Raw genomic sequence first — 18,977 nt, 5'->3', positions numbered from 1 at the left:
ATTCTTAATTGAGATTCGAATTTGAAAAAAAACTTCAAACAAAATGTCAGAAGAGTTCTGACACTTTTTAAAAATAAGCTAATAGTGAACATATTCATCTGAGATTTCAATATTAATTAATTGAACTGAAATTTAGGCCATTACTTGGTATTAAGTCATATTGATTTTGAATCCCAAACACATGAGTAATGAACTAGGAAACGATTTAAATGTTCAAGCAATCACTTTCTATAAATACAAATTGTCTGAAAAATGTGAAATATAACTTCCAACAAGACTATCTTAAAATAACCTGCTTACTTATGTCCAAAATAGGATGTTCAATAAAACCCTGCCAGAGTAGAGCTATCTTAAGAAGGAAAGCTGGTAGGATGCCCATTCACTGTTAAGTGGCAAGGTACGGTTGAACAACCACCTGCAGTCAGAGCCGAAGAAATACTTTGTGAACTGGAATTGCTAGAAATTCAAACCAAATAGCATTGCAGTTTGGGAAGAATAAGAGTTGCACTTATTTTTATTTCATCCCAAAAATCACCATTACAAACACTTCAAAATATATGAGTTATGAAAATATGGTAAAGATAACCATTATTTATATTATCAATATGTAAACATCATAGGCACATACACACAAACACACACACAAACACACACACACACGCATACAAACACACAAAATCAACTTGGCTCTACCAACTTTAAGACTGGCATAAAGAAAAGTCTTGCATCTAATATTTTAATTGTACATCTTTCTGTTGAATATGAACATAGTCAGACTTATATGATTATATTTAATATTATATATAGAGAGATGGTTTATGCTTTAAAAGAAACAAAACCAGAGAACTGTATGCTGCACACACTTACATTGGAACATTTATAGTGTTGCTTAAGCTTTCTACTTGCAATTTTTGTCAACAAATGTTACAAATTTATTTTGTTGTACAGCCACATTAATTCAGGCATATGCTTTTTGTGTCATTTATAGATAAGTGAAATGAGTTACAGAGCAGATGATAATTTCAACCCACCTCATCCACTTCTCTCTTATTGGACTGCCTTTGACATGATCATGGGACAGGTTGAAGGTCCAAAAATTTAATAAAAGAAACATGGAGTAAAAGAATAAATACTAAAGTTATGTACCACTCTTGGAAGAGAAATAGTGCCTAATCCATGGACTGAACTTAGAAATCTCAAGCAATAAAACAGCTATATACCTATCCCTATTGAGGTGAGTAGAGCGTATTCAACTTAAATCAGTCAATGTTAATGATTAATTGGTTCTGAAACTACACTGAACAGTCCCGGATTGTTTATTGGAAATAGTCCTCCTCTACCAACTATTTCATGTATTATAATTCACTTTTCTCTAGGCATGAAGATAGTGTGATATTGCTATTAAAGCCACTCACTGAGTAGTATCCAGAAATAGGCTGTGGCTCACAAAACTAGTTATGTGTGCTTTGGGAAATGATTCTAGTATGGTCACTATAGTGCTGCCATTTTCATTAAACTGGGTGTCTAACCCTACACTTCTGTACAACAGATCACAGATTCACTTTGGAAAGACAGACTATACACAGGCATCTTCATGGACATTCAGGGAATATTCTAAAATTGAGCTATATATTCCCAGCCTCATTTGGACTTTTTTTTAAAATGATGTCTTTGAAATAATGGAGGGGATAAAGATTGGTAAACAGCATTCCAATGAAAAAAGAGAGCTAAGTAAACAGAAAGGCTGCAATATGATAGACTGGTTTTAAGAGTAGTAAGTAGAATTGACTGTATACAGTGAACAAAGCAATTTATCCCCTTGTGGTCATATCTCCAAGGGGAGCATAGAAATATCACAGATGTATACAAAACAGAGCAAATGTTGTTAGAAATTACTCGCATAACTAGAAAAAATACAAGATCGATGACACATCACGGGGAATATGTATACATTACTATATTGTTGTCAACATAATCAATAGCTAAATGAAAAGTGATTTTTTTATTGAGTACAATTATGGCATAATTTAACAGTGCTATAGCATCCATCTATTAGACACTAAAAGTAATAGGAACTTGGTACAAGCAGAATACCATCTTTGGATTTTTCATCTGTTTCTAAAATGTGCTTCTTAGATTGGATCCCAGTAATGGTTAAGATCCATCTAAATTGGGGCTTGCAATCCTGAAGTGAAGCCACAGATTCCTCTGTGTTGGAGGTAGTCTGTGGGTCCATTTCTAATGGTCTCTTTAGCTCTTTGATCTTACCACCTATCACTTTATCATCTTCATCATTTATGAGAATGAAACTATATTAAGGATTGTTAAATCACAGTATTATCACAAAGATTCCCTGAATATTGTTTTAAAAAAATCATGAGAAGTTCTTCAAAGACTCTTAAGAGCTTCAAGAAAACACCATAATATTGATGAGAAGTAACCAGAAAATTGTAAGTTGATATTGATATATCATTCTATGTCTAATGTGATCAATCCAATGTATTAATGATGTACAACTCTTTCATCTAGCTGAGACAACATTTCTCTCTGCTCTAGTATTGTCCTCTTTGACAGTCATCTGTTTATAGCCATTGCTCTCAAGTCCTGACTTTGTAATAACATCAGTTTCAATTAGCAAGAAACAAAGTTGTTGCTTAAAATCTGAGTGTGTTATATCTAAATGACAATCATAACATTGGACTCCTCTCAAATTGCATTGTTACCCTCTTAGGAATACCAAGAACTACATTTGGTGAACGGATGTCCTCCAAAACTAAAGGACTGAATTCCAGAAAAGGAAAAAAAATCAAAAGTTTTGAACTACTGACAATGTCCTTTGCCTTACAGAAGTGTCTCACGTTCATGGGTCTCCATTTATAGATTGTGGATCTTAGTGAGTCATTGGTGTTTTGTTCATGAAATTTTCCTCTGTGCCAATGAGTTCTAGTCTGTTGAGCATAAGCTTGAGTAATTTAAAAATTACTAAGAGGAATAGCTGTCCTTATGAGCAAAATATATGCATTTCTACTGTTTTCTAATCTTCTTACAGTTCGACATGCACAAGTCATATGACAGAGCTTCTCTTTTCCATTCCGGAGCATAGGCCATTGTTCACCCACAATCAAATCCTTATCTATCAACCAGTTTCTTCTTCTAATATGTTCCTTCCTAATATGACTCTACAAAGGATTATTGATTCATGTTTCCAAGGTGAAACTTACTTTAATATAGAAACTACCACCTGAAGAGTACTACTCTTGGAGATATTGATTATTTAAAAAATGCCATACACAAACCAATATCCTGTCTTAAGTACTGGAGTCTGTGAATATTGCCTTATCTTTGAATACCTCAAGACCTTCTGAGGAAGGATTTTTATTCTGATTTCTTATATGGTACCTAATTATTTTTTAAAAGGTTAAAATAAAATAATTATGAAATCTTTAATAGTCTTCATTTGCTGTAAAGACAAGTTTCTTTGATGAATGAAGAGAAGTGCAATTATCTGTGGGTATAATAATATGTTTTAGAATGTAGATAAGTATTATGCTGGTCTAGTAAAATCATAGTCATAGGTTCTCTTCTAAAACCCATGGCCCTAATAATACCTGGTAGTTTCCTTGGTTTCTATTACCAGGAAGGATTTCCCTTTTCATACCTGGGCCTTAAGTCCTACTAGACAGTCACCTGTCACTGCCAAAATCATTGACATCAGTGTCCACTTAGGAACGTCTGACCATTCTGCTCATTGTTGTGGTTCATGAGTTCTCAGCAGGATACGTCTATTGAGCACTTCCTGCCCTGACAAAGTGCATAACACTTTCAGGACTGTGGAATCTAGATCAAAGGAAGGAGCCTTTCAGATTAATACCAATTCCAGTCATCTGAGTCCTGTATCTTAAATCCTTAGGAACAGGGACTTACATTCAATCTCTGATAAGCAATGTAGGACAAGACAGTAGCCAATATTATTTGGGGAGTAACTTGAAATAACATGGCCAACGGCTCGCACAGATGTCTCCCATATCTGTCATTGGAGTTTTTGTTAGTAAGTCAATGACTCTTGTGAGAAAAATGGCTAGTTTAAGTGGCATAAATTAATTTAGTATATCTACACATAGTAAATATGTAGAAATTTAATATACCATATGTGTATGTATGTATGCTCATGTGTATGTAATAAACTTGTGTGTTTATTATATACAAATAATAAAAATAATAGTAAAAAAAATAATGAATCCTTAATATTTTAGAAAGTAAACTTGGTTATTTGTCCCTCTTTTCTTTCCTCAATAGAGTTATATTCTTGCTTTCTGCATTTCTAATTTCAAAATACGTATATCCCAGTATTTCCCTCTCAAGTCTCCCTCTACAATCCTTTTGTACCTTCCTGGAGTGTGTGTGTTTTCTCCATGTTATAGACTACCATCTAAAGATCGGTGCTAGGGACAGCAGGTGACAGAGAATGTGCATCAAGGGTCTTTCTAAGTGTGAGTCTGGGTGTTATTACTCATCACCATTTCCAGATTCATACATCCATTTGCCTTCAAGTTTCATGATTTCACTTTTCTGACAGCTAAAATATATATTTTATTTTGCATATGCACACATGTTCATTGGTCATTGCTTATTGAAGTATATGCTGGTTGTTTCCATTTCCTGGATACTCTGAAAGAGCAGCACTGTACACTTCTGATTAAGTATCTGATTAATTATCCATTCAGCATATGCCAAGGAATATTAGTACTGGAAATAGAATACTTTTTTAGCATTTGGGGGATTTTTCCATACTAATCTCTAGAGTTAGTACACCCATATGCATTCCTACAAGAGCTGAATTGGGGCTCACTTTTTCAGACATCCCAGCCAGCATTTATTGTAAACTATATTGTCTAACTTAGCTAATTTGCCTGGATTGAGATGAAACTTCGAAATGATTTTAGTTTACATTTCCTTACAAAGGATACTGAACACTTTTTGAGTTCTTAGCCACTTTTATTTCTTCTATTGAGGACTCTTCTTTTACATTCATAGTTCATTTTTAATATTTGGTCATTTATTTTTCTGGATCATTTTTATTTCTTTTTGTATTCTGAATATCAATCTTCCCTCACATGTACAGCTGGAAAATATCTCTTATTCTGTTGGCTTGTCTTCAATCAATTGATTATTTCCTTAGTTTTTATCAGAAGCTCTTTAGCTTGATGAAGTCCTGTTTGTCAATTGTTAAGCTAGAAATTCAGCTATGACACTTGGTCTCCTAGAAATGACTGAATAAACAAGTCTCAAATAAGGATAAAATCAATAGTCATTACTAACACAGAGGGAGAATATCACACAGGGTCTCACTTGTATTCAACAAGCAAACAAAATTCAAGAGGTAATTAATGATTACTGTTGAAGGCAGACTAACCTCTCCCAGTGATTTGCCATGCAAATTATTATTAGCCAATGAAAGTGGTCCTTGAAATCACATACCTAAAAAGAAATGAAAGATAGACTCAGCCTGTTGAGTCTCCCTCTCTGTGTGTATCTGTCTGTCTTTCTGTCTGTGTGTGTAACAATATTTATCAAAGAAAATATAATAAACCACTTAGAGTGAGAGTGAGGTGAGTTAGGAGAGAAGGTGCGTGGGAGAAGTTAGAGGGAAGTGAAGGAGTAAGTGATGTAATTATATTTTTATTAACATATGTCAAAATAAACTAAATAAAATAAAAATTACAAAGATAACTTGGAGAAAGAGAAACACAGAGAAAAGGAGTCCCTATACTATAGTGTGGAGACAAAACCACACACATACCAAAGATTACCCAGAGACACAGGGAATGAATTTAACTCTAGAGTTTTGGCAAAGAAAGATGCTGTGCTGACATTTTCAGTCTTCTTTTGGACGGGACAGTTATAACAGCCTTACATGATGAATTAATTTGTTAAATTTGTTTTGTTGTTGAGATATAGTCTTTTTTTCCATGTGGAGAGGTTTAATGAGAGAAGAGGAGGGGAGAAGCAAAGGCCAGCTGTACACATGGGGGGAAGGGGGATGAGGAGAGAAGGGACAGGGATAAAGAGGGAGCTGGAAGAGGAAGAGCAAGAGAGGAGGAAGAGGACGAGATATATTCTTAATATTTATTATATTTATTATATTCTTAATAGCTATTGTTGACCTAAAACCCACTGTGTAGACAAGGCAGGCCTCCAGTTCATTGAGATCTTCTTGCCTCTGCCTCCTGAGTGAGAGAGAGAGTTAAAGAAGTTTTCCACATGCACAATTCAACCTTGAGTATTTACTATAGTGCTCCTATCAATAAGACAGATTCCTTAGTGTAGGTACCTTTTCGCTTCTACCTGTGACTAACTGAACATGGAAGTCCAGACATTTCTAACTCAGGAGTTAGATCAACTGAAAATTTTTGATGGAAAAAAATTACACCTTAACTAGTTGGTAAAAAGATGAACCCCATCCAATTATGCTTCCTTAGAACTTAGACTCAATATCTAAAATTTGAGATGAAAAGATTCTAAATAACTGAATTGACAATGTCACATGTTTTATGTAAAGTTTTAAATGACCTGGATAATTTTATCTAAACTTCTACATTCCTACTCTTCACTCTGTTGTCTCTTTGATCTTTCTCAAATGTCCTAAACCATAGTCTACGTCCAAGGTTTTGTATCCATAAAGAACCTAACACACTTCCTCCTAAATTTTAGGTAAATTTTGCCTGCTAATAAAAATTTACTTCTTGCAATTATAATTCCCTGACTTAGTGGAAATTTTATAGCTATAATCTATCTATATATCTATCTATCTATCTATCATCTATCAATCTACCTATCTATATATCTATTCTTATTTATTGATTGATTGTACTCATTATTATCTACCAAACCATATAAACCTAAAATAGCCAGTTCATGTTCTACCTCTCAATAAAGGTATATGGTCTTTCTTTTTTTGCCTCATCTGTCCTCTTGTACATTCTAAACTATACACATTTTTCTTCAATAAAATATAGAAAAAGTAAGACACCTTGACAACCAATATTTTTGATGAAATTTTATCGTATAAACAAGACTTTTTTGTAAACTCCATCAGAGTAGATTCATATGTTTGTGAAATTGGATATAAAAATTAAAACTTCCTTAAAATGTACTTCAAAATGTTAATTCATGTACTATCATAATTTTCTCAACTCCATTCTGAAACTAAATTAAGAATAATTTCAAGTAAACTGTAGAAGACCTGGTATTATTCTGGTAACTAAACATGAAAGAGTTAGGAGTGTTCAAGAGGTATAACCTGCTGTCTTCCTTTCTTTTAAAGGTTAGTTCAGAAAAGATGGCTCCATGGCCACTTCTTCTATTTGAAACGCAGCCTTTTCTCATAGCTGACAACACAGCCACAAGAGCATTTTGCTGATATGATGACATAGTATCTTTTTCAAAGCCGCAGAGGAACTTCATTCTACATTCAACAGCCGAAAAATTATTTTCAAACACTGTTCTCCAGCTCAGTTCCAATTTAAATTTCACCATATCTAATTCATATTTCCTCTGCTTAATATATGTATTTCACCTCCTTTCTTGTCATATAGATTAAATATATTGTTTAGAGTTATAAAATTGTTATGTTTTTGCTCTACCAAGTATGAAAATATCTATCAGATATTCCTAAAGAACTATTATAATTTAACAGATAAGCAATTAGAGCTTTTGAAGCTACTAGTAATAATTTATGGGAAACAATAATAATAAGATGGTAAACAGTAATCTATGGAATATGATTTTATTTTTATCTAATATGGCTCATCTGGTTGATCATGATTGTCTTAGTTAGGGTTTTACTGTGAACAAACACCATGATCAAAGCAACTCTTATAAGGATAACATTTAATTGGGCCTAGCTTACAGGTTCGGAGGTTCAGTCCATTGGCATCAAGGCAGGAACATGGCAGCAGCCAGGAAGACATGGTGAAGGTAAAGCTGAAAGGTCTACGTCTTCATTTGAAGGCCGCTAGTGCTTCCTCTTTCAGGCTGACTTCCAGGCAACTCGGTTGAGGGTATTAAAGCCCAAGCCCACAGTGACATACCTATTCCAACAAATCCACACCTCCAAATAGTGCCACTGCTAGGTCCAAGCATAATCAAACCATGAAAAAGATGATGTACAATTGTCAAAAATTCAGCATTTAAAAAGAAGTATAAATTAAATAATGAAGAAAAATAAGAAGAGCGTTTAATAGAAATAAGTAGCAAGTGAGGAGGAATAGATACCAAAGTTTAATACCTCTCCTTCGGTTCACTGAATTATATTTTATGAATTCTCAGAACAGTGGTTTCTATAAGGGTTGGAGGAGCTTAACTTAGTTTGATGGTTTCTCATTTTTTCTGGCGTGAAGAGAGAAGAAACTTGGATGCCAAATTCTAATAAAGAAATTAACAAATAGAAATTAAGAAATTAATAATACTGCAGTTAGAAAGTGATCATGTGCAAAGTAACTAGGTGATACAATGTGCTTTCTATTCTATAAATTTCTTAATGAGGAGACTTAGTGAGACACACTTGAACTAGCCCAGTCTGAATTTTCCAAAGTGAAATATAGTCAGTCTCTAGAAGCAAGCATCTATTCACTAGTTTACTATGTTAGGTATAGTACAAAGCAAGCAAAAAAACAAAGAAACAAGCCAACAACAACAAAATGAGATTTGGGAGGGTGTAGAGCCAAGTTCTAGATCAGGGCAGGGGAGTATCATGGAAGTTAAGGTCTATCGTACAGAAGAAAGCACATGCCTGCTACTGTGAATCTGGCCAAGGACTCAGGTTGGGTTATGGTGTCTACAACTGTCCTCTAAATCTCTATCTCTATATGCACAGGAAGGCACAGATGTTAGCCTCATGAACCCTGTGCCTTTGTGGAGCAGACAGGGATTGATGCCGAGGCACACGCTGTGTGGAGAATAAAGTACTATGATTGTGATCAACTGAAACGGGAGAGCTGTACTTACACTGAGCAGGATATACTTGCGTACTTAGAGAAAGAAGATGCCTTGAATTTGGAAAAGAGCATGCAGAGGTATCTGAAAGCTCTGGAGGGAGAAAACAGAGCCAACTGACGGAATTCCATTAATAGTCTCAAAATATGAAAGAAACAATACGAAAACTTACAAGAAAAGTCTAAGATGTTGGGAGACAGGAAGGTGAATCTGAGTAATGCAAAGAAAAAGAGTCAGGTATGCAAAAGGTCAAAATACACTGTATGCATTTATGACATTGAAAAATAATAGACTACAATCATGTGAGAAAATGGTAAAGAATTAATTAAAAAACACAATTGGTTGTCCTTCTGGCAATGGGCAAAGGGACACCTTGTTATTGGTGGTGTTCTTACATCAGTCAGAGGCAGAACAGATGGCCATCCTTGGTTCATCCTAGCTTGATGCCTGGCTTGGTGGCCAAAGCTGTCTTATGTCTAGGACTAATAAATATCAAATCAAATCAAATCAAATCAAATTCAGGCAGCATAGTGCAGCAGGAAGAAGAAAGATACTTGTGGACCACCCCTAGACTTGCCCTCCAGCTCATGGCACCGGTGAGCAGAGCCATAGACACCTGCTTTCTGTCCCACGACACAGCGTAAAGGATATTACCCAAAGACCTACAGTCACTTGGCCAGCTTGCAGCTGGAGCCATTAAAATTAGAAAGCATGTGGTCATCAGATGGAAGAAAGAGAGGTGGAGCGCTTGAGTGCCATGAAGAGAGATGGAACTGGAGATTCAAGGGTAGAGAGGACTAGCCTGTCCTAGAGCCGTGATGAGGTCCCAGCCTGAGCTGCTGCTGAGGGCCATGTCTGAGTCATTGTTATGCAACATCAGGGGTCTGTGTCAATTTCTGTGGCTTATTATTACTACAGAACATGGATGCCCCTGCTGGTTACAGCTGCCAGCCAGCGACAATGTAGATGTTGAGGGACGTTGCTTTACTCACCTCCCCTGTCACTAGATCATCTCTCACTAGTGATAATGGGAGAGTAGGGCCTAAACTTCACCTGAATAGCACAGTGGAACTGACCCTGGTGGCTGGAGTGCAGGTGAACCAGCCCTGAGGGCTAGAGCTAGGGAGAAGTGGCCCAGCCACTCAATTGCCCTGAGGTGGCATCGGTGCGAGTATGATGTTGCCCCCTCCTCACCTTGACACTCGCTACATGCAACAGTGGTCAAGGGCTGGTCCTAGGTGGAGGTCATGAGAGCAGGAGAGCTGTCCTTGTCCCTCACCAGCTACAGCACTTGGGAGAGTGGTCCTTGCATCTTGCCTGGACAGTACAGTAGTGCTGACCATGGTCCAGGAGGAATAGATCGGGCAGCTCTGAAGACAGAACAAAAGAGAGCTGGCTCGGCGACATGTCTGTCTTGGGGTAGCCTTTGGAGGGAGATGTCATCTGTTTACTCATTCTTTACCATCTAAGGCAATTGGGAGAGCTGATCCTGAGGTCATGAGAGTGGGAAAGTTAGCCCTGCCCCCTCACTTCCTGTAGCACTGGAGAGGAATGTCCTACACCTAGCCTGGGCAATACAATGAAACTGACCCTGATGGCAAACGCAAAGGTGGGCCATTCTTGAGGGTGAGAGCAGGATGCATCCTGCCAAAGTCAGCATTGCGTACGCGCGGGGGCTGGGGGTGTCCAGCAGGAGCAGTACTGGAGAGTTTACCCTCATGATACAGAGAAGGGAGAGCTGACAGGCTGGCTACTTCAGCCACCACCCATGTCCAGATCCAGGGCTCTTAATTAGCCCACTCCAAAAGCAAGTCATTTGCAAATGGTTGGGATTTGTGAAAGGGCCAGTCCTGGTGTTCCAAACCTGTAGGACCACCAAAACACAGGGCAACAAAAGGAAAATTGGGAGAAGTCCGGATGGTATCACAGAAACCAGTATCTGGCACCAGACCAAAGAATCATTGCAAGTGAAGATATGTGGGCAGAGAGACATACTATGGGACACACTGTGACGTTCTTTAGCTTCTACAATTTTTATGTGTTGTTTGTGTGTTGTATGTGTCTTTTACTTTCATGGGGGAGGTTGCAAGGATTAAGCTGAGGGAATGGGGAGATGAGCAGGATTGGAATATGATATGAAACTCAAAAGAATCAATTAAAAGTTAACCTCTTGGAGGCAAGGGATGAGGAACTGTGAGACAGGGGACTGAGGGGGCAAATTTGTTATCATTAGTATTATTATAGACAATGACAAAGGAAGATATTAACTTAAGTATATTTTGCGAAGAGACATTTCTTAAAGTAATTATAAAAATATCTAACCCACCCAAATAGAAAGGAAGAAATCAATGTATACCAATATGTCATGCATAATTAATATAAGACACTTATGCACCACAAACACATGTGCACTGTGAAATCATAATTTATTACCAAAGAAAAGGGATAGACAGCAAATGTAGCATTAAACAGCATAAGCATTTGGAAAGTAGTACAAATTACAAACAACATTACAATTCCTTTGAAGTAAATTCATCATAACATTATCTATTTCTATCTTAAATATCCCCATCTCTCTCTAAAGAGATAAGTTCATTATTTTATGTTTGTGTTAGATGCTTGTTTGAAATATGTTGCCAAAGAATTTTGTTTTATTTTCATTATAATGTTGCATTGATTATATAAACACTTATTATTTATTACTTTCATACTCATTTTTTCCATTATAGACCCAACACAGTATGTTTCTTGCTTTTACGTTAAAGATATTTTGCCGGCTTATATGTCTGTGCATGAGACATATTCTGTGTGGCCAGAAGGGGTTGCTGTAGTCCTTAGAAATGCATCACAGATGGTGATGAGCTACCATGTAAGTGCTCATAACTGAACCTGGATCCTTGAGAAGAGCAAAAAATGCTCTTAAGCACTGAATTATCTTTTTAGCCCTTTATTGGCCTTCCCTACGTTTGGATTCTTGTTCCTACATAAACCAACAGATGAATAAATATGCAAGGTGGTACTAAATATGGCAAGGATAATTAAGAAATACCAAAGAAAAGAAGTAGAAGCTCTCTTATCACTCTAACTTTTGTTTGAGTGATATCACTTGTTACATCACTATAAAATTAATGGTCTGCAATCTTGAATCTTCGTTATTTGTAGAACTGAATTTACTGGGATCTTGATTAGCATTCTCTTTTGAGACAGCTGCAGAGGAAGCCTTTACGTAAATACTGACTCAGGTCAGCTATTAATAATCCAAACTCTTCCTGGAATAGTAAAGAAAGGTGTTTTTCTTCACTTGTGCCTTGAATGTTTGTTTAATTTTATTCCTGTGTTGTTTGTCTTGGCTTATTTTTTAGAGATTATGGAAAGCCAGGGATGGTAGAGGAACATCCCAGAGCCTGTCATCTATAACAAAAGTATTATTTATACTAAAGACAGGAGTTGAGAGATGAGAGAAAGAAAATCTGTACACCCTGAATCCATAATTCACTGTATGTGAAAGAAAAATTAACATCAGTTTACTACTAAAAGAAGATCTGAGTCAAACTTTTAGAAATAAAAGTGACCTAGAATGTATATGAAGAAAAATGAAAAGTTTCATTTACTTAAAGTTTGACTTGAGACTTAAGCTCTGCATGTAAAATAGTGAGAGAGTCAGTAGTGCAAAATGTAAAAAAGATTTAATAAGATAAAAGTCAGAGTAGAAGTCAAACTTATGTGTTAGAGCACCTGTCTTCTTAATGCTTTCATCATCCAAGGAGTATGATTGATTCCGGTACATTTCCAACAGTTTAGATGAAAGCATGTATCAGGCTTTGAAGTAACTCTGCACAAGTAGCATTTCCAAAATGAAATGATGGATTCCCCCTTAGTCTGTCAGGAGAACTATTATAATTATAACTGAGCATGTAGCAGAGTTCATAAAAAGAAATAAAAATACAGATAAAAATAAAAATATAGATAAGCCTACAAATTCTTGGTTTATTTCAATATTTACCCTGGTAACTTTTTAAATATATTTATAATGAGTATAAAAAATGTATAATCAATAGTAAGTCTTCTTTAAAGGAAATTAATGTAATATATGAATATAAAAATCTTATGCCATATGTTTCTTTGTGTCATATATTTATTTTGATATAACAATCTCATAAGAGGGGGTTATTTATTTGATTTGATTTTTCAATGAATTACTTTGTTTATTTACATTCCAAATGTTAACCTTCATTCCTGCTTCTCCTCCCAGAGTTCTTTACCCCATTCCCCCTCCCTTTTACCTCTGAGAGGGTGCTCCCCACCCACCTTACCCCCAGCTGCACCTCACACCCTCCAGGCATCCATCTTCCCTGAGGTATCAAGTCTGTACAGAATTAGGCACATCATCTCCCACTGAGAGCAGACAAGGCAGTCTGCTGCTACATATGTACCAGAAGGCCAGAGATCATCCCATGTATGCTCATTTGGTTGGTGGCTTAGTCTCTGATAGCTGTTAGTGATCTGGGTTGGTTCATACTGTTGTTCTCCCTATAGGGTGGTCATCCCATTAAGCTCCTTTAACCCTTCCCCTAATACTTCCATAGACCTCCTCAACTTTAGTCAATGGTTAGCTGTAAGTATCTGAATGCTGGTACATTCTCTCAGAGGTCAGCCATGCTAGGCTCCAGTCTGCAAGCCCAATACGGAATCAGTAATGTGTTGATTTGGTGCCTGAACATGGGATTGGTCCCAAGTTAGGCTAGTCACTGGATGGCCTTTCCTTTAGTCTCTGTTCCATTTCGTCCCTGCATTTTCTTAAATTAGGGACAATTTTGGGTCAATTTTTTGAAGGTAGGTAGATTGTTGTATCCCTCGACTGGGCTTCTGTCTATCTACTGGAGGTGATCTTTTCCCATTTCATCACCCCACAGTTGAGCATTCCTACTGGGTCCTGGGAACCTCTGACATCCCTGGTCTCTGGGACTCTCTAGAGTTTCCCCACTTCCCAACGCCCCTAACAGCTGAATATTTTTATTTATTCTTCTAGTTCTTTAGGCTTTTCTCCTGCCTTCCTGATACCTGATCCTGTCCCGACCCTCATTCCCCTACTCCTCTCCTCTCCTACCCAGGTCTCTCCCTCCTTCTGCCTCCTGTGATTATTTTCTTCCCCCTTCGAAGTGCGATTGAAGCATCCTCACTTGGGCCTTCCATCTGGTTAAACTTCATATAGGGAAATTCACCAATTCTGAACATGTATGGCCCAAATGCAAGAGCACTTTAAGAGAAACTTTACTAATGTTCAAAATACACATTGAACCTCACACAATAATAATGGGAGAGTTCAACACCTCACTCTCACCAATAGATAGGTCAATGAAACAGAAACTAAATAGAGATAGATTGAAATTAATATAAGTTATGAACCAAATGGATTTAAGAGATATATAGAGAGAGCATTTAACCCAAAAACAAAAGAATATACCTTCTTCTCAACTCCTTAGGGAACTCTCTCCCAAACTGAACATATAATTGGACACAAAACAAGCCAACAGATACAAGAAGATTAAAATAACCCCATGCATCCTATGAGATCACCATGGACTAAGGCTGGAGTTCAATAGCAACAAAAACAACAGAAATACCACATACTCATGGGCAACTGAACAACTTTCAACTCAATGATAACTTGTTATGATTCTTATTCTCAAATTCCTATTTTAATCAACAGATACAATATATGTATCTGTCTACAGGTATAAAAAAATCTTTATAGAAATAAAAATTGTCTGGAAACCAAGGAATGTAATCATTTTGTGTTCTAGCAGAACTTGAACTTTGAAGTACCCATCTTCAATATTTTATGCTAAAGGGTAATTATGATGTGTTTAGATTGCATAAGAGAAGTAGTTCTTCAGATAAAGATAGAAGAGAAATATCTAAATATCCTTTTGTCTTAAAAAAAAGACTCTACTCCCTTTAAATTAATGCAAGATTAACCCTGTGTCCTAGGTCTAACTGCATGTAGAAGTCAATCACAGGAAGTTGGTTTGGAAAAGATGAGGGGCATCCAAAAGTATTAAGTGTTCAAGGCTGTGAATACCTGGATGCATTTGTTTATATGGTCCCAATAAGAAACTGTAAATGTGTTAAAAATAATAAAAAAGAAAATCCCTAAGATGACATTATGAGACAAGGAACCTCCAAAGTTGTCATTGAGTTCATTTTCTATTGGTCACCTACTGCTGGCCGTACAGACTACCCTTAAGAGTAGTTTGCTTCTCCAGTGATACTACCTTATTGAAAACTAATTATCATTCACAAGTAGTTACGAACTGAAAATAGCCTCTGGGTCAGAGATTTGGGTGTGTGCCCACTTCTTTCATTTCTAGGACCCCAGTTAGTGTAATCCCATGCGTGCCCTGTGGATCCATTCAGACCCTGCGCATCCTGCCTTGGTCTAAATCCCTGTGAGTTCATACGTGCATCAACCATGTTAATTTAGAGGGCCTTGTTTTCTTGGTGTCCTCTATCTCCTCTGATTCTAACATTCTTTCTGCCACCTATACCACAGGGTTCCCTGAGTTCCGAGGAGGAGGGGTTTGATGGAAATAAGCCTTTTAGCTCACAGTGTTGTAGGATCTTTTCATTCTCAGGGTAATGGCTGGCTATAGGTCTCTATACCACTTCCCAACCACTGCAAATGTATGCTTTTCTGATGATGGATGAGCGAGGCACAGATCTATGAGAACAACAGATTATTATTAGAGCTATTTTATTGCTACATTTAGATGTTGTTCTTTTATAAACAAAAATTCTCCCAGGTCCCAGGGCTATCTAGAGTTAAGCAGTGTGGAGTATGGGTTCCAGTTCACAGAGTAGGTCTTAAGTCAAACTAGGTATTAGTTGGTTACCCCTACAAGATTTGTATCACCATCGCAGTAGCATAGCCTGTAGGCAGGACACCAGTGTAGACCAAAGGATTTGTAGCTGACTTGGTGTTTATGGTTCTCTTTTGATACTGTGTAAAGTAGAGAGTACCTTCCAGTACCAGAGATGACAGTATGTAGAGATGAAGGCTAGGCATTAATTTGACTTATTTTTTATTTTCTTTTTTTACTTTTTTCTCCATCTTTATTAAATTGGGTATTTCTTATTTACATTTTTTTTGTTGTTGTTAATCTTTATTAACTTGAGTATTTCTTATTTACATTTCAATTGTTATTCCCCTTCCCGGTTTCCGGGCCAACATCCCCCTAACCCCTCCCCCTCCCCTTCTATATGGGCTTTCCCTCCCCATCCTCCCCCCATTACCACCCTCACCCCAACAATCACGTTCACTGGGGGTCCAGTCTCGGCAGGACCAAGGGCTTCCACTTCTACTGGAGCCCTTACTAGGCTATTCATTGCTACCTATGCAGTTGGAGTCCAGGGTCAGTCCATGTGTAGTCTTTGTGTAGTGGCTTAGCCCCTGGAAGTTCTGGTTGGTTGGCATTGTTGTTCATATGGGGTCTCAAGCCCCTTCAACTCTTTCAGTCCTTCCTCTGATTCCTTCAACAGGGGTCCCATTCTCAGTTCAGTGGTTTGTTGCTGGCACCCGCCTATGTATTTGCCATATTCTGGTAAAATTTATCTCTTTTTACTCTATAGATCCTTTTTATAAATGTCACAGCTTACACTTGGGTTATTTTATCTGATTCCTGAGTGCAAAGTTGTGGGTCTTTGGTATCCACCTTTTTCTTGTGTTTTCTAGTGTGCTAATTTCCTTTTGTTTACTTTGTCCTACTTTGGCGTATCTGTTTTTATCTTATATTATTTTATTATTATTCCTTAAAAGCCTCTGTTTTCTAGTGAAAGACAGTAAGGTGATAGTGACTAGTCTTGATTGTGGTAGCCTGTGGCAAAGTTCCTCACTTAGCTGCTCTATCAGGTGGCTGTGTACAGATGGGAATCAAGTCAAAAGATCACCCCATTGGCCCTTCTCCCTTATTGGGACCCATAACCTATCCAAGCTACATCCACCAGCTGTGGACCAGGATTTCATATGCAGAACAGTTATCTTTGTTTTACTGTGTCAGTATAATACATTTTCCAATATCATATTGTTACTAGTTATTTGGCACTAGATGTTCAGCTGGCAGAATGTAGCTCTTTTTATCCATCCCTAAGGCAGACACTTCACATAAAATTGGCAGGAATTCTCAAAGGGACTTTTCTTGTGCAAAAAATGATTCCCAGCTAGCTATGGTAAAGGCATGACCATATCTGTGTACTTGTATCAAGCTGTGGTAACTTTTACAGTCTTCTTTGCTGATGATTGATGACTTTGTTGGCGTTTGGTTTGTCTTATTATTTTTAAATATTTTTTTACTTGAAGAATGGCCATCTTTATGATATACTTTTGACTCTGTGTTCTCCAAGGACTTGATAAAATGTGAAATAAAGAAAGAGTTAGGTTTTTAAAGGATACTTTAATTTTTCAGTCTTTAATTAATATGCTTTATTAATAATTTCAACTTAGGACTGTGTTATTAAGGGGGGAACCAAACCATTTATTCAGCTACACAATTCCTCGTATAGGAAATGATCTGCTGATGAGGGGACTGTCATCTCATCAGCTTTTTTAGTCTACCAAATCCATAATTGTTCAAACATAATATGCAGCATTGAAATAGTTGACTCTCATAAGCTAAAAATGGTGAATTCCATCATCTCTTAATGACTCTGCAAAGATTCTGTTTTGGGGATAGCAGCTGCTGCATATGTGTGGAGAGCAAAACTCAAATGACTTTTGGTATAGTTATCTCTCATCTTTACTTTGAAATAGTTTTTATGCTTTCCTAAACTTTTTAATGCTATAGAAATTGTTTTCTCTGGACACTGCTACAGAATTCTTTATTATAATCAAAATCACCCTGTGTGGCTTTTGTTATCAATTAACTTACATAACTTTGAGTGCCCAGATGTGTTTGTAAGACATGGTGACTATAACTGTGAGTAGCAAAGGGATGGGCACAGTGTTTAAATTCTTGATCACTTTATTTACTCTACTATTAAAATCAATAACTGCCTAAGCATGAGATGAGGGAAGAGGACACCAACAAACATGCAAAACTGGACAGAGAAGGTCCATGATGCCTCAAGCCTACAAAAATAAGTAAAGTCACTTGAGTAAAGATGGGAACAGGAGAGGAAGTTCTCCTCAGTAAGCCGCACAACTATTGGTTCTCCAGTGTCAAATGGTCAGCCCTGAAAACACACATACAAGTAACATAAATATAGATCCAACAATTTATATTTAGGAACATATATGCATGCTCAAATACATATATACATGTAATAACAATGGATGACAGGAGAGACAATAAGTTTGAAACACAGAGAGGAAGGATATGTGGAGGACTTAGAGAGAGGAGGAGAAAGAACTCAATTACTATCTCAAATATCAACCAATACAACAAAACAATCAGATGCAAAGCTGCTCTACTGTCCATGGCTTTCCTGGCATTTTTAGATAGTGACACTTTGGGTTTTTTTTGTTTGTTTTTTTTTTTTGTATGCATCTGAGTTATAGTTCCTCCCAATAAAATGTAGCTATCAACTTCCAAAACCTACTTTGTGCTTAAGAATACCCTTATTATAACAAAAGGATGATGTAACACACACACACACACACACACACACACACACACACACAAACACACACAAACACACTCACATTCTTCCTGTTAATTCCTGTAGAAATGATTTTAAGGTGATTCAATTAAAAGAAATCCAAATGCACACTGCTACTGCAATGAACATTTCGCAACACAAGTATTGTCTTAGTGAAAGAAGCATTTGTAGGGATTTAATTTGTATGCATAAAGCATCTGTTTTACTATTTTAACATCCACAAGCAAATGGATCGAACTAGAAAATACCATCCCAGTCACAAAAGAGTACACGTGGTATCCACTCAATTATAAGTAGATATGAGCCAAAAAACCAAAAAATTGGAATAC

At 36.9% G+C, this 18,977-nt stretch overlaps 1 protein-coding gene and 1 non-coding gene across 2 annotated transcripts in view; one reads left to right on the top strand and one right to left on the bottom strand.

Annotated features, from left to right (window-relative positions):
- The window catches only part of Galntl6 (polypeptide N-acetylgalactosaminyltransferase like 6), a 1,121,089-nt gene that overhangs the window by 989,876 nt on the left and 112,236 nt on the right, over positions 1-18,977 (bottom strand). The window lies entirely within an intron of this gene.
- Positions 9,340-9,483, top strand: LOC116915198. Its single transcript, XR_004389852.1, has one exon. It is a non-coding gene; the product is annotated as a small nucleolar RNA SNORA48 (small nucleolar RNA).

The sequence above is a fragment of the Rattus rattus genome, chromosome 13 (assembly GCF_011064425.1).
Source record: "Rattus rattus isolate New Zealand chromosome 13, Rrattus_CSIRO_v1, whole genome shotgun sequence".
NCBI lineage: Eukaryota > Metazoa > Chordata > Mammalia > Rodentia > Muridae > Rattus > Rattus rattus.
This window is presented reverse-complemented; position numbering and strand designations above follow the sequence as displayed.